At 42.8% G+C, this 13590-nt stretch overlaps 1 protein-coding gene across 3 annotated transcripts in view; it reads right to left on the reverse strand.

Moving 5' to 3' along the window:
• Positions 1–13590, reverse strand: part of MOB3B (MOB kinase activator 3B) — a 146035-nt gene that overhangs the window by 100160 nt on the left and 32285 nt on the right. Inside the window, exon 1 of one of the 3 annotated variants that reach the window (XM_038403659.2) lies at positions 7521–7604. The exons of the other annotated variants lie outside the window; for them this stretch is intronic. The gene's annotated coding sequence lies outside the window, so the exon portion shown is untranslated. Of the gene's footprint in view, positions 1–7520; positions 7605–13590 lie in introns of those variants that run through there. 3 annotated transcript variants of the gene reach the window in all.

The raw sequence follows: 13590 nt of genomic DNA on the forward strand, positions 1-13590 counted from the left end.
ATCCAACAGTATAAACAAATGGGAAACCCCTCAGTCTAATTTCAGGCAGCTTGAAGCACAAAAAGTAACATTAAAAAAAATTAAAGTCCTATCCTCAGCTGGTATAAATCAGTCTGGCTCTGTTTACTGTCAATAGCGAGAGGCCAGTTTTCATCTGCTGAGGAAGCGTTCTCAGTTTTAATAGAGTGAAGTATTATTGGTAACACAGATTACTTAAGCCATTTTGAGCCTGGCTTTCCTCTCGCTTATACCATTGTTACTGCCTTGACATCACTGGAATTACTCCCGATTTACCCTAGCGTCAGCAGCAGCAGAACCAGGTCTATTATTTTAAATAGCAATATCCTTTGAAAGAGGTGTGTCTCAGTTACCGTCAGCTATCCAAGCAGTAGATTTGGATCTGAGCAATAAGTTGGTGTAAGTTGGATCAGTTCATTGCATGTTGATAAGTGTTAGGGGTGATGACACTAACTCTGTTAGTGTTTGATAAGCAGATGCTGAGATCTCCTCACAAAGAAGAGGAGGGATCCTTACCGACTTCACCGGTGGCACTGACTGCTCTCGCTGCATTTATCATTCAAATACGGGACTCAGACAAACTTTGAAGCAGCTTTTAGTGAGAATATCAGACAGATAAAGGTCACAAAGGAGTAGAGAGCACTTCTTAACCACCCAGTCATCACAAAGAAATCCATGTACAAACATTGTCTGAGTGACTAAGGACAAAAACATATGCCATTTGTGTACACACTTTTAATTAAAATTGCACAATTCCAATGAGTTGTAATTGCAGTCAATAAAAAGAGGATACACTGTGTTTATGCACACACCTTTCCTACAATGGTGTCAACACACTGCAATCATTCATCAAGCCGGCAAGGCAGCGCAGTATTATCCCCATTTTACTGAGGAAGGAATTGGAGCAGGGTGAAGCGACTTGTCCAGCGTCCATCACACAGCGAGCCTCTGCTGGCACCCGAGTTGGCAACATACTCGAAAATTCCTCATCACCAGCCCTAATACTCTCCTCTGCCATTCCAAATGCCATTCTCTATCTTGAGTACTCTACTGGCCTGATTCAAAGCCCAAGGAAGCCGACAGAAATACATGTTGCCCTTAAGGGGCTTTGGATCAAGCCCTTTATACACTTCTCAAGTTCAGCCTCCTGCCTTCCTATCCATTCAAGCAGCTACATTCATGCCTGGCGTCATTCCAGGATGTAATGGACTTAAACCAGGAAAGAATTTGGCCCACGAGTGTGTGCGTAAGTGTACATTTATAGTATCACCAGATTCCTATTTGCAAACCACAGGCTTTCACTAAACGCATTCTCCGTTTGAAACATCTAAATGCAGCAAACCTACCAAATAAGAAAAACAAAGTGCTGTCCTGAGTGCAGAATAAACTTTTCCTGGTTATACAAGGGGGCGGGGGGTGAGGAGGGGTGTCTTAGTAGCTAAGGACAAAAACATACCACGCCATTTGTTCATATACTTCTAAGTAAAAATGTGCAATTTGAATTACACTCAAAAAACAACCCATGTATCTATATCATTGTCACAGGGAAAAAGATTCAACATGGAAAAAATTCCCTACTCATCTACAGTGTAGATCAGACAACAGAGATTCATACAGTAGTCATGGTTGTGCCTGTATTCAACTGTGCAGGTAACAAGAATCAAAAGGAAATCCTAATCCATTGGCGAAAGGGCCCTAAAACGGGCACACAGATGTGTGCAGCTCAATCATGCACGCAGGTTCTGACTGCAACATCCACTCTCTTCCTCCCCACCCATGTCAGACACACACACACACACCTTCCACCCAGATTATTTGAGCTCCTAGCAACAATAGTAAAAGGTACGTCATTGCCATTGTCAGACTAGGCATACATACAAATGCATCAACCGCACCTCTGGCCCTTATGTGCTGGCCCCTCTACATGCCTTGTGGGGAGAGGTTTTGGGAGCAGGCAGATTCAAATGTTTTTTATTTTATGCTCCTCCATCCCTTTGTCCACAGTTTGTGAGACTACTTGGCAGCCAGTATATGCCCATACATAAAATATAAACACTGGAAGATTAATACGTCGAGTGAAAGGAAGTGGTCTGCGGCTTCAGGGCCAGATTCTGCTGGCATTTACAATGGTGTAAATCCCACTGGAGCCAGTGGAGTTCAGATTTAGTTCAAAGCCATTTTCATTAAGGGATTACAAGATTTATTTCACCCTGCATTTTTCCCTTCTTTCATAGCTGTTGGAAGGCTAGCTTTAAATCCTTACATGACAACAAAAAAATCAACACTTCATCGAAGTGCTGACTGGAAATAAGCTTTCCCAAATGTTTAGAAGTGTTTGCCATGTAAACCAATATCTGATTAGCAAGCAATAATGTGCATTTAATTCTGTGTGTGCAAGGAAAAAAACGGGGAAATTGACTTTACTGACTTACCCCATTACTCCCATGTTGTAGGATCATACCAACAGTGTAAGGGACCCCAAGAAACCCTCCCACAATATTTGATAATTTAATTCTCCAAGGATCAATAGAGTAATTCATAAAAATGACATAGGATTTGAGTCTCATCTTATTTACACCAGTATAAAATCAGTTGCCCAGTGATGTAAGATCAGAAATAGGGCCACAATATGTAGAACAAAGTATTGAAGAATGTACAAGGAACTCCGGTATTTTATCTACTATGGACCTGCAAATACCCACATAAGTAACTTTACTTATGTGAGCAATCCCATTGACTAAAGTTACTCAAAGGTGTTTGTAGAATCAGGTCCTCAATCCTGAAGCCTACCAGATCCACAAAACCTACTAACCCATGCACGATGGGAGCAGCAGGGTTTCAAAAAAATCACATCTAAACTCCTGATACAAAAGCCTAATTAGCCTACGCTCCCTGTGGATTACTGAAGAAACAAGGAGGAAAACATTAAATAACTTCAAAGTAAATAATGACAAATAAAAAAATATTAAGAAATTGGATGCGACTGTAATATAGCTAGAAAATATCAGGTAAGCAAGATACAGTCAAACAAAGAGACAATAAATCCATTTATTTTGACTGTAAACTCTCTAGGGTAGGAAGCGCCACCTTCTTGTTTTGCCTTTGTACAGCACCTAGCACAATAGAGCTGAGGAAGCATTGTTCTAAGTACCTGCTGTAGAAGGGAGTTTGTTGCTGTAGTCATCATGAAAAGGTCGGATTATGAACAGGAGGCTGCCAGGCAATTCTCCAACACCACATTCTACAGACCACTATCCTCCAGTCCCACTGAGGAGTACCAAAAGATACTACACTATCTGCTCAACAAACTCCCTGCTACAGCACGGGAACAAATCTACATAGACACATCCCTAGAGCCCCAACCAGGGGTATTCTATCTGCTACCCAAGATCTGGAAATCCTGGACGCCCCATCGTCTCAGGCATTGGAACTCTACAGCAGGATTATCTGGCTATTTGGACTCTCTCCTCAGACCCTCCGCTACCAGCACTCCTAGCTATCTTTGAGACACCACCGACTTCTTGAGGAAAATACAATGCATTGGTGATCTTCCTGAAAACACCATCCTGGACACCATGGATGTAGAAGCTCTTTACACCAATATTCCACACAAGGATGAACTAGAAGCTGTCAGGAACAGTATCCCCGATGAGGTCACGGCACACCTGGTGGCTGAGCTTTGTGACTTTGTCCTCACCCACAACCATTTCAGATTTGGGGACAACTTATACCTTCAAGTCAGCGGCACTGCTATGGGTACCCATATGGCCCCACAGTATGCCAACATTTTTATGGCTGACTTAGAACAACACTTCCTCAGCTCTCATCCCCTAGCGCCCCTCCTCTACTTGTGCTCCATTAAGGACATCTTCATCATATGGACCCATGGGAAGGAGGCCCTTGAAGAATTCCACCTGAATTTCAACAATTTCCACCTCACCATCAACCTCAGCCTGGACCAGTCCACACAAAAGATCCACTTCTTGGACACTACCGTGAAAATAAGTAATGGTCACATAAACACCACCCTATACCGGTTAAATTAAAGTTCAGTCCCTGCCCCTTTGTGTTTTTACAACCTAAGGCCTCGATGCTGCAAAGATTCATTCACATGGTTAAATGAATGCATACGAGTAGCACCATTTGAGTTTATTGAGATTACTTGCATGCACAGCTGTTTAGTAACTGTTAGCAAATGCTGAATTTTTAACAACACCCACAACAGATCACATCATGAAGCCTATAATTTGACTGTCCTTTTAAGCATTGCAATTTTGTTATACAGTGTGGAGTGTCCACCTCTCCCTCAATATTCTTTTTGGGCATTTAATGGTCTAAGTTGTAATTAATACAGCAGCAGCTGCAGTTATTAGAATATGCCCTCACAATAGAGGAACAGTATATGCTTTCAGTTTTCAATCCCATGTGACCAGCACCTCCTTCCACCGTTAATAAAATATGGCTATTATGTGCCGTGTATGTTTGGGAAGCTGCTCTTATGAACATCACTTTTATACGTTGTTAATATTTTTATACTCGATCTGATGGTTGGGCTTGGTTACTGTGGTACGCGTGGAAATGGAACTGACTTGCCGTCCCAGAATTCTACCAACTATCTCTACAGATGTAGTTTTCACCACAATAATTTTTGAATCTCAAGTGTTTTGCATTACACAGAATTTGGAATTTGCAGTAACTGTTTAAAAGGAAAGACAAAGGACTGTTATATTCCTGCCTTTCACCCTTTAAAGAATGGGATAGCAGGGCAGGTGAAAGGAGAGAAAGGATATTCACAAACACCTTTGAATTAACAGGTAATGGAATAATTATATACATGGTTTTCTACTAAATATATTTATTTCCTTCAGGTTTGATTTGGTCCCTTCTCAATAATGGACTCAAAACTGGCACTGGATCACAGGGGCAGCTTAATGCGCTGGATTGCGTTCTGGAAAGGAGCACACCAGCATGGGGGCTGCCACACTCTTTAAAAGGTGCAGCATGAACTAGCCCTGCTCCAGTGGCCAGCATGGAAGGGGCTGGTGCCAGAGCCTGCCTGCCCCCTTGTAATGAATGTTGTAATATTTAACACTTGTATACGGTTTTTCATTCATAGAGGAGCAAGTATCTTTAACCCCATGTCACAGATGGGAAGACTGAGGAACAGATTTCCCTAAAATCACCGAGAGTCAGTAGCAGAGATAACAGAACTGAGGTCTCCTGAGTCCCAGCTTGCAGCCTTATCTGCTCGATGACAGAGGCCCTCCCACTTAGAGGTATACAGCACCTGTCAGAATTTGACAAGCCAAGTCTGGGAGTGCATGACCAAGAATGTGGTTTCTATTTACAGAGGAGGGAGATGGATTCTGCCTGTTCCCATTAAGCACCTAAGCAGGGCTTGCCAAATCTAGTGCGAAATTTCTAGTTCCTTACAAGATTAATAGGTATGAAAGAAAATGATCAATTACCTATAAATATCATTAATTACGCAAGCTAAGTCAAAAACCTTGCAATTTTCTCCTACTTGTGAATTAAAAATGTTACTTAACCTGGTGACTGAAGTTTCCACATATGTGCCTCAGAGATCAAAATACTTAACTCTCTTCATAAAACAATGTAAAATCCACAGATGAAAGGCGTTATGTAAGTGTAGAGGATAATTACTGTTATTCCAAACTTTCTGATGCTTGTGCATTACTGTCCAGTGAAACACAGCATGGACCACTGCAGGACTCGATGTGGTGACTTTAATTGTAATCTAGATCTCCTAATGGATGCCACAACAGCTAAGGATCTGTCAGTACTGGCAGAAATCTTGTTTTCAGGGTTTTGGACAGAAATACTCAAAATGATACGTGGCAGCATCATTCTGAGCTGCAGTAATCTGCTGTATCACAAAGAATGTCAAACTCAGACCAAAGAGAACCTACTGCAAGATGCATTCATTTCAGAATTCCAAGGGAGAATTTATCTTTCTAAGTACTGAATGGAATAACTGTCTTGTACTTAAGGCCCTAGACTAGAACCTAGGAGATCTGGGTTCAGATTCTCGATCTGTCAAAGACGCCTATTATGTCACAATGTCTCTGTCCCTCTTCCCCACCTGTAAAAACCAGGTAATGTTACTTCCTATGTCCACCTTCTCTATTTACATTATAACCTCTTCCCAGCATGGACTGCCTCTTACTATGTTTATGTACAGTGCCTAGCACAATGGGCCCATGATCTTGGTTGGAACTTCTAAATGTTGCTAAATACAACACAATAATATACTTGATCCCTAGAGTGGGCAGCCATGCTAATACTGTACTTCACAGACAGCTGCTTGCTTAGAGTTCTTACAGGGACAGCCCCTATAGTCAGTGGTGAGGTCAAAGGCACGGACTGGTCACGTGCCCTGTACTTTCAACAATCAGTGAAATGAAGCTGCTACAATGTCTGAGGAAAGAACTCACTTCAGAACCTGGTCTTCCTACGCACAGCTAAACATTCCAGCGCTGAAGAGATTTTCCCCAAAAACCTCTCTGATCACCGCCCTGTAATTTCATCATTCATTCAACCTTATGATTTGGTTGAAATAACCTAGTATTACACAGCAAGAAAACAGCAAGTAAGCTAAATATGTACCTCCTTAAATAAGGATAGAAACATAGCACCTGAACTTTGTTAGTCACCTACATTCTAAAAGCCTAAATCAATATACCAAGTCTTGCTGGGTCCATCTCCAGGACCACACCTGTTAACTCAGAGCTTTCAAGAGTATCTACTATACCTGAAATCTGATCAGAGAAACTACATACAGATTCCTGCCCAGCACATGCACCCACACACCAGTAAAACCTACCACCTCTCCCTTCCAACAAAACTTCTATAAACTTCTTCCATTTCCTGCACTTACGTTCCCACCCAGTCACACTGAACACAATCAACATAGGAAAGAAGGTGGAAGCCTTTGTCGATTCCCTCCCATTCACAATCTCACACAGCCTCACGTTCCTTCCCATTCAGTCACATGACTAATACCTACAGTGAATGATCACTTGTAGAAGTCACCGAAAAAGTAATAAATATGTTCATCTGTCTTCTATGCAATTTAACAGCTGGAAAGAAGGAAGAGAAGCCAGCACCCCAGTGGCTTCCCAGACCTTGGTTCTGGGATCTCTGCACTATAAAATACATTGCGGGAAATAACTCTGCATTGATATTCTTCCCCCTCCACACTCAAGGGGAAGTCTATAATTCTATTTTATATTTGGATTGAATAGTTTAAGTTGCTTAACAAGCTTTCAAAGGCTCTTCTCTAGCTTTGCACATTGTTTAATCACTATACTACTTAACATAGCAGGGTAAGTAAAGAGGTGCCTTGCCCCACAAGCACCAGCATCAATCTGAGAACAGTTTCATCTGTCTCTGGAAACCAGTTTGCAAAAGTGGATCCAAACCTTTCTAGCCACTTGGAACAGAGGATTTGCCACACTAGAGCTAAAGGGGCAGATCCTTACCTGCGATAAACTTGCACAGCTCCATTGACTTCAAGCTGAGGATCTGGCCCATAAATACAAGTTTGCCCCACCAATGCCCAGTACCTGATGATTCAGAAGGAAGGAAACAAAAAATCCATTACATATGACTGTGAAAAACTGATCAGGAAGGAAGATTAGCTGGGTTCTTTCCTGCCCTTGCGGTAAACAGCTTATGTCTTGAAGCATAATATCTGATTACCCTTTGTGGTCTATGTGGTCACAGCAGCCAACCACCAGGGTAAGGGCACATGATAAATGCTATTTCACTGAAGCCAGTTTGAACTGGAATCAGCTCCCTCCTAAGAGGGAAGAGATGAATTTAGTCCTTGCTAAAAAGCAATTGATTGTTCTAATTTCAAATCTTAACTGTGAATCTGACACAATTTAAAAGTGGGAGTTTTAATGATGGCTAAGCCCTTGCCCCACAGAACTAGTTTGTGCTGCAAATTTCCCACACCATAATTTCACTAGCTCCCACACAATCCCTGACCAAGAAAAGAAACCCATGGCTTCCTATTTATGCTCATGTGTATGTGCACATGTAAGTGCTGTATATCTCTACAGGCAGTTTTCTATTTGTTCCAGGATTAATATCTTCCTCCAGAACAACAGTGACAGACAGGCACAAATAATAATCAGGAAGATGTGAATTCAGTAGCTCTGACAACAGTCCAGTCTGAAAGTGCATAGCACCAAGTGGAAACAAAAGAGTGACTTCAATTCCAGTATCTAGGGTTGCCAACCCTCCATGATTGTTCTGGAGTCTCCAGGAATTAACGATTACTCTTTAATTAAAGATTGTGTCATGTGATGAAACCTCCAGGAACATGTCCAACCAAAATTGGCAACCCTGCCAGAAGCATCCACATGGGCCCTGATACAGCAAGGCGCTTAAGCATGTGTTTAACTAACAACATGAGTATTCTGACTGATTTAACTCTTGGTAGCCAATGGGGCTCCTCACATTTTTGAAGTAGGGCTATCACGTGATTTAAAAAATTAATCGTGATTAATCACGTGATTAAAAAAATTAATCATGATTAATGTGCTATTAAACAACAGAATACCATTTATTTTAAATATTTTTGGATGTTTTCTACATTTTCAAATATATTAATTCCAATTACAGCACAGAAGACAAATGTACAGTGCTCACTTTATATTTATTTTTTATTACAAATATCTGCACTATAAAAAACAAAAAAATTTATTCTTCAATACACCCCATACAAGTACTGTATTGCAATTTCTTTATCATGAAAGTTGAACTTACAAATGTAGAATTATGTACAAAAAAAAACAGCATTCAAAAATAAAACAGTGTAAAACTTTAGCATCTACAGGTCCACTCAGTCCTACTTCTTGGTCAGCCAATCACTCAGACAAACAAGGTTGGTTACAATTTGCAGGAGATAATGCTGCCTGTTTCATGTTTACAATGGCACCTGAAAGTGAGAACAGGTGTTCACATGGTACTGTTGTAACTGGCGTTGCAAGATATTTATGTGCCAGATGCGCTAAAGATTCATATGTCCCTTCATGCATCAACCACCATTCCAGAGGACATGCTTCCATGCTGCTGATGCTCCTTAAAAAAATAATGTGTCAGTTAAATTTGTGACTGTACTCCTTGGAGGGAGAATTGCATGTCTCCTGCTCTGTTTTATCCGCATTCTGCATATATTTCATGTTATAGCAGTCTCGGATGATGACCCAGCACTTTCGTTTTAAGAACATTTTCACAGCTGATTTGACAAAACGCAAAGAAGGTACCGATGTGAGATTTCTAAAAATAGCTACAGCATTCGACCCAAGGTTTAAGAATCTGAAGTGCTGTCCAAAATCTGAGAGGGACAAGGTGTGGAGCAAGCTTTTACAAATCTTAAAAGAGAAACACTCTGATGCAGAAACTACTGAACTAGTTAGCTCAAAGCCCAGGACGTTGCCATTGTGAATCATATTGTTCAAGAATTCTAACTCTGCCAGAAGGAGTTGCTTCAGACACGACCTTAACAGAGAAATCAATCTGCTCAGGATTTTTTAAATTATTTTTTTTAAAACAAAATCTTATTGGCCACTTTTTATTTTTGTTTTGAATCTTATAAATTAAAAGTATAGGTCATGGATGCTTGTTTAAACTTCTCTAAACAGCTTTGTTCTCCAAATACAATTTTCAAGGTTATAATCATCCTTAATATAATAAGCTGCTTCCTTTTACCATATTAAAAATTATATATTAACACTCAAATTTTACTATTTGAAAATCAGATAGTTACAGTGTCTGCAAATTAACTTTAATGTATTTACAGCTACATATAAGAATACCTCAATGGCTCCATACTACGAGCTGATGCAAAGAGAACTTGATATATTCATAGCCCCGATCCTACAAGCACTTAAACATGGGAATAATGTTATATGCACTAGTAGTAGATAGTTATTGTTGGCTTCTTTGTTCTGAAAGCCCAAGTTCATAGTGTCTGACATCCGAAGGGATGTACTTTCATGCCGTCTTCCACATCACAGAGACAAATACTCCATAATACTCATGTGTCAGAGTAATACTACAGATTAAGTCTAACTGATGGCCGTTGACATCATGTGTCACCCTTGGATAAACTCTCTGCCTGAGAATCCTAGTTGTACATCCCATTTAATCTACAATGCAAGGCAAAATTCTGGAACCACCCTGTGCTATATCCCCCCTTCATTCTTCTCCTTTCTTCGTTTCAAATGTTTTATTATCCTTTTTCTTTTCCCTTCCCTATTCACAGTCAAAGTCCAGGAGAGGTCATAAGCCTTTGTGAAAGCCATGAAAGCAGCAGCCACCTAAGCAAAGGCTTTTGGCTAGATCTTAGGCCTGGTCTACACTACAGCATTCGATCGACATATGCCGCGTTAGGTCAAATTTATAATGTGCGTGTCTACACTACCAAGCCCTTTTGGTTAACCTAAAGGGCTTGTAAAATCAACACCTGTACTTCACCTCTGCGAGAGGAGTAGCGCTAGAGTTGACCTTCCCAAGTCGAATTAGGGGTAGTGTAGACACAACGCTGTGTAATTCAACGGGTTTGGGCTCTGGGAGGTATCCCAGAGTTCTCCAATGTGACCGTTCTGGACAGCACTTTCAACTCCACTGCACTTCAGCCAGGTTCACAGGAAAAGCCCCGGGAACTTTTGAATTTCATGTCCTGTTGGTCAGCATGGAGAGCTCACCAGCACAGCTGACCATGCCTGCCCAGGGCCACAAATGCGCTCCAGCATGGAGCATACAGGAGACACTGGATTTGATTGTTGTGTGGGGAGAAGAATCTGTGCAGGCAGAGCTCCGAACCAGCAGCAGAAATGCTGACATCTATGCCAAAATCACACAGGGCATGGGGGACAAAGGCTACACCAGGGACATGCAGCAGTGTCGCGTGAAAATAAAGGAGTTCAGGCAAGCGTACCAGAAGACAAGAGAAGCGAACAGTCACTCTGGTTTTGAGCCACAGACATGCCGTTTCTATGAGCGGTTGCATGCGATTCTAGGTGGGGACCCCACCAGTACCCCAACACTCTCTGTGGATACCTTCCAGGGGCCCCAGACAGCCACAGGCAACAACGAGGAGGACATTGTTGAGGAGGAAGAATGCACAGCAGGCAAGCAGAGGATCCATTCTCCCTGACTGCCAGGACCTTTTCCAAATTCTGGAGTCAGTCCCCTCCCAGGACCCACTGTTGCGGGACTGTGATGACGGGGAAGGCACCTTTGGTGAGTGCACACTTGTAGTCACACTACCGGGGTTAAATGCAATTATGGTTAATGTTTAATCTGAGGTAAACAATTGGGATACAGTGGCGGCCAGTCTAGCTACGCAAAGGGTGCTCCCCAGAAAAGCCTGTTTATGTGCCAAGAGTTTCCCCACCAAAAAATGTCCCTGGGTGTGCCCTGACACCACTTACCCTTTCTTGTGTGTTTACCATGCCTGCCTGAAAACCCAAATCTGCTGCCCAGTGCTCTGCCATGTGTTGTACTTTACTGGTAGGCACTTCTTTTAAAAGACAAAATGTGGCCGTGTACTTCAGGGAATGTATTTACTGCTGTGAGGTGTTTCATTCATTGTAAGAGTTAACCTTGTGTTTTCAACAATGTATGTTTTTCCTTGCAGCTGCAACTTGTCTGTGGGTGCTTCCTCCACACCAGCACAAAGGCTGTCCCAGATTAAAAGGAGAAAAAAGCGGACAAGGGAAGATTTGATGCATTCCTCCGAGACTGACGGGGCCTAGCTGAATGCATGGAGGTTTACACTATCGGAGAGCATGCGCACTGACCAAGAGGGCAGGAAAGCATGCAGGAAACAAGAGGAGATGTTGCAGTTTCTGGGGGAGCAGACAGACATGTTGAGGTGTCTGGTTGAGGTGCAGGAAAGAGTCCCCCTGCGCCCAATGATGAACCAGCCGCCCTCCTCACTAAGTTCCATATCCTCCTCTCGCCAGTCCTAGAATGCGGAGGGTGGGGGGAACTCCATTAGCCTTTGAACTCAACTCCAGAGAATGGTTCATGGAGCAGAAGGCTCTCATTCCCACAGCTTTGATTGCTAGACAGTGCAATTATAGTAAGCTGCGTGTCCATGTCCTTGTCCCTCCCCCACTGTGTCATCAGCCCCTTAGACCTGGGTTATCTTTGCTATTCATTACGGTCTCTGTTCAGTGTTTGTTAGCATAATAAAAATGCATGAATTGAGGACAAGAGGCTCTTTATTCACTGTGCACATTGTGGTTGGTGGGGGGTTTAGTTTACAGGGCAGTACATGCAAAAAAAGGGGCAGCTTGGTAAGGAACAACACACAGAACTGTTACATCAGTGTTGGATCATTCATGGAACTGGTTTTCAAAGCCTCTCGGAGACACAGTGCATCTCAATGTGCTCTTCTTATTGCCCTGGTGTCTGGCTGCTCAAAATGGGCTGCCAGGCAATCTGCCTCAACCCCCCACCCTGCCAGAAACTTTCTCCCCTTACTTTCACAGATATTATGGAGCACACAGCAAGCAGCAACAACGAGAATATTTCTTTCACTGAGGTCTAACCTAGTGAGTAAACTGCGCCAGCACCCCTTTAAACATCCAAAGGCACATTCTCCACCATTCTGCACTTGCTCAGCCTATGGTTGAACTGCTCCGTACTGCTGTCCAGGCTGCCTGTGTACAGCTTCATGAGACACAGGAGCAAGGGGTAGGCTGGGTCTCCAAGGATAGCTATTGGCATTTCAACATCACTAATGGTAATTTTCCAGTCTGGGAAGAAAGTTCCTTCTTGAAGCTTTCTGAAGAGATGGGAGTTCCTAAAGTTGCGCGCGTCATGTACCTTTCCCAACTATCCCACATTGAGGTCGGTGAAACTGCCCTTATAATCCACTAGCGCTTGCGACACCATTGCGGTTTAAGTACTCTTTGGCAAGGCAGTCTGGTGCCAAGGTGGAGATTTGTGTTCCGTCTATCGCCCCATCACAGTTAGGGAACTCCATTGCAGCAAAGCCATCCACTATGTCCTGCACAATCCCCAGAGTTACTACCCTTCTTAGCAGAAGTCTATTGATTGCCCTGGCTACTTGGATCACAGCAGCCCCCACAGTAGATTTACCCACTCCAAACTGATTCCCGACTGACTGGTAGCAATCTGGCATTGCAAGCTTCCACAGGACTATTGCCACTCGCTTCTCAACTGTCCGAGCAGGTCTCATTTTGGTATTTATGCGCTTCAGGGCTGGGGAAAGCAATTCGCAAAGTACCATGAAAGTGGCCTTACGGCATTCGAAAGTTATGCAGCCACTGCTCCTCATCCCGTACCTGCACAACTATGCGGTGCCACCAATCTGTGCTTGTTTCCCGGGCCCAGAAGCGGCATTCCACCATGTGAACAAGCCCAGCTACCTCTGCCCGCATCTGCCAATTGCTCCATTCCATGACTTCCAGTACGGCTATTTGCATGGCATCACATTCTTCCGCACGGCGGTTCCTGGCTAGGCTCTGCAAATACTGCAGGACCATGCGTGAGTTTGCGATGCTC

Source organism: Dermochelys coriacea, chromosome 5, assembly GCF_009764565.3.
Source record: "Dermochelys coriacea isolate rDerCor1 chromosome 5, rDerCor1.pri.v4, whole genome shotgun sequence".
NCBI lineage: Eukaryota > Metazoa > Chordata > Testudines > Dermochelyidae > Dermochelys > Dermochelys coriacea.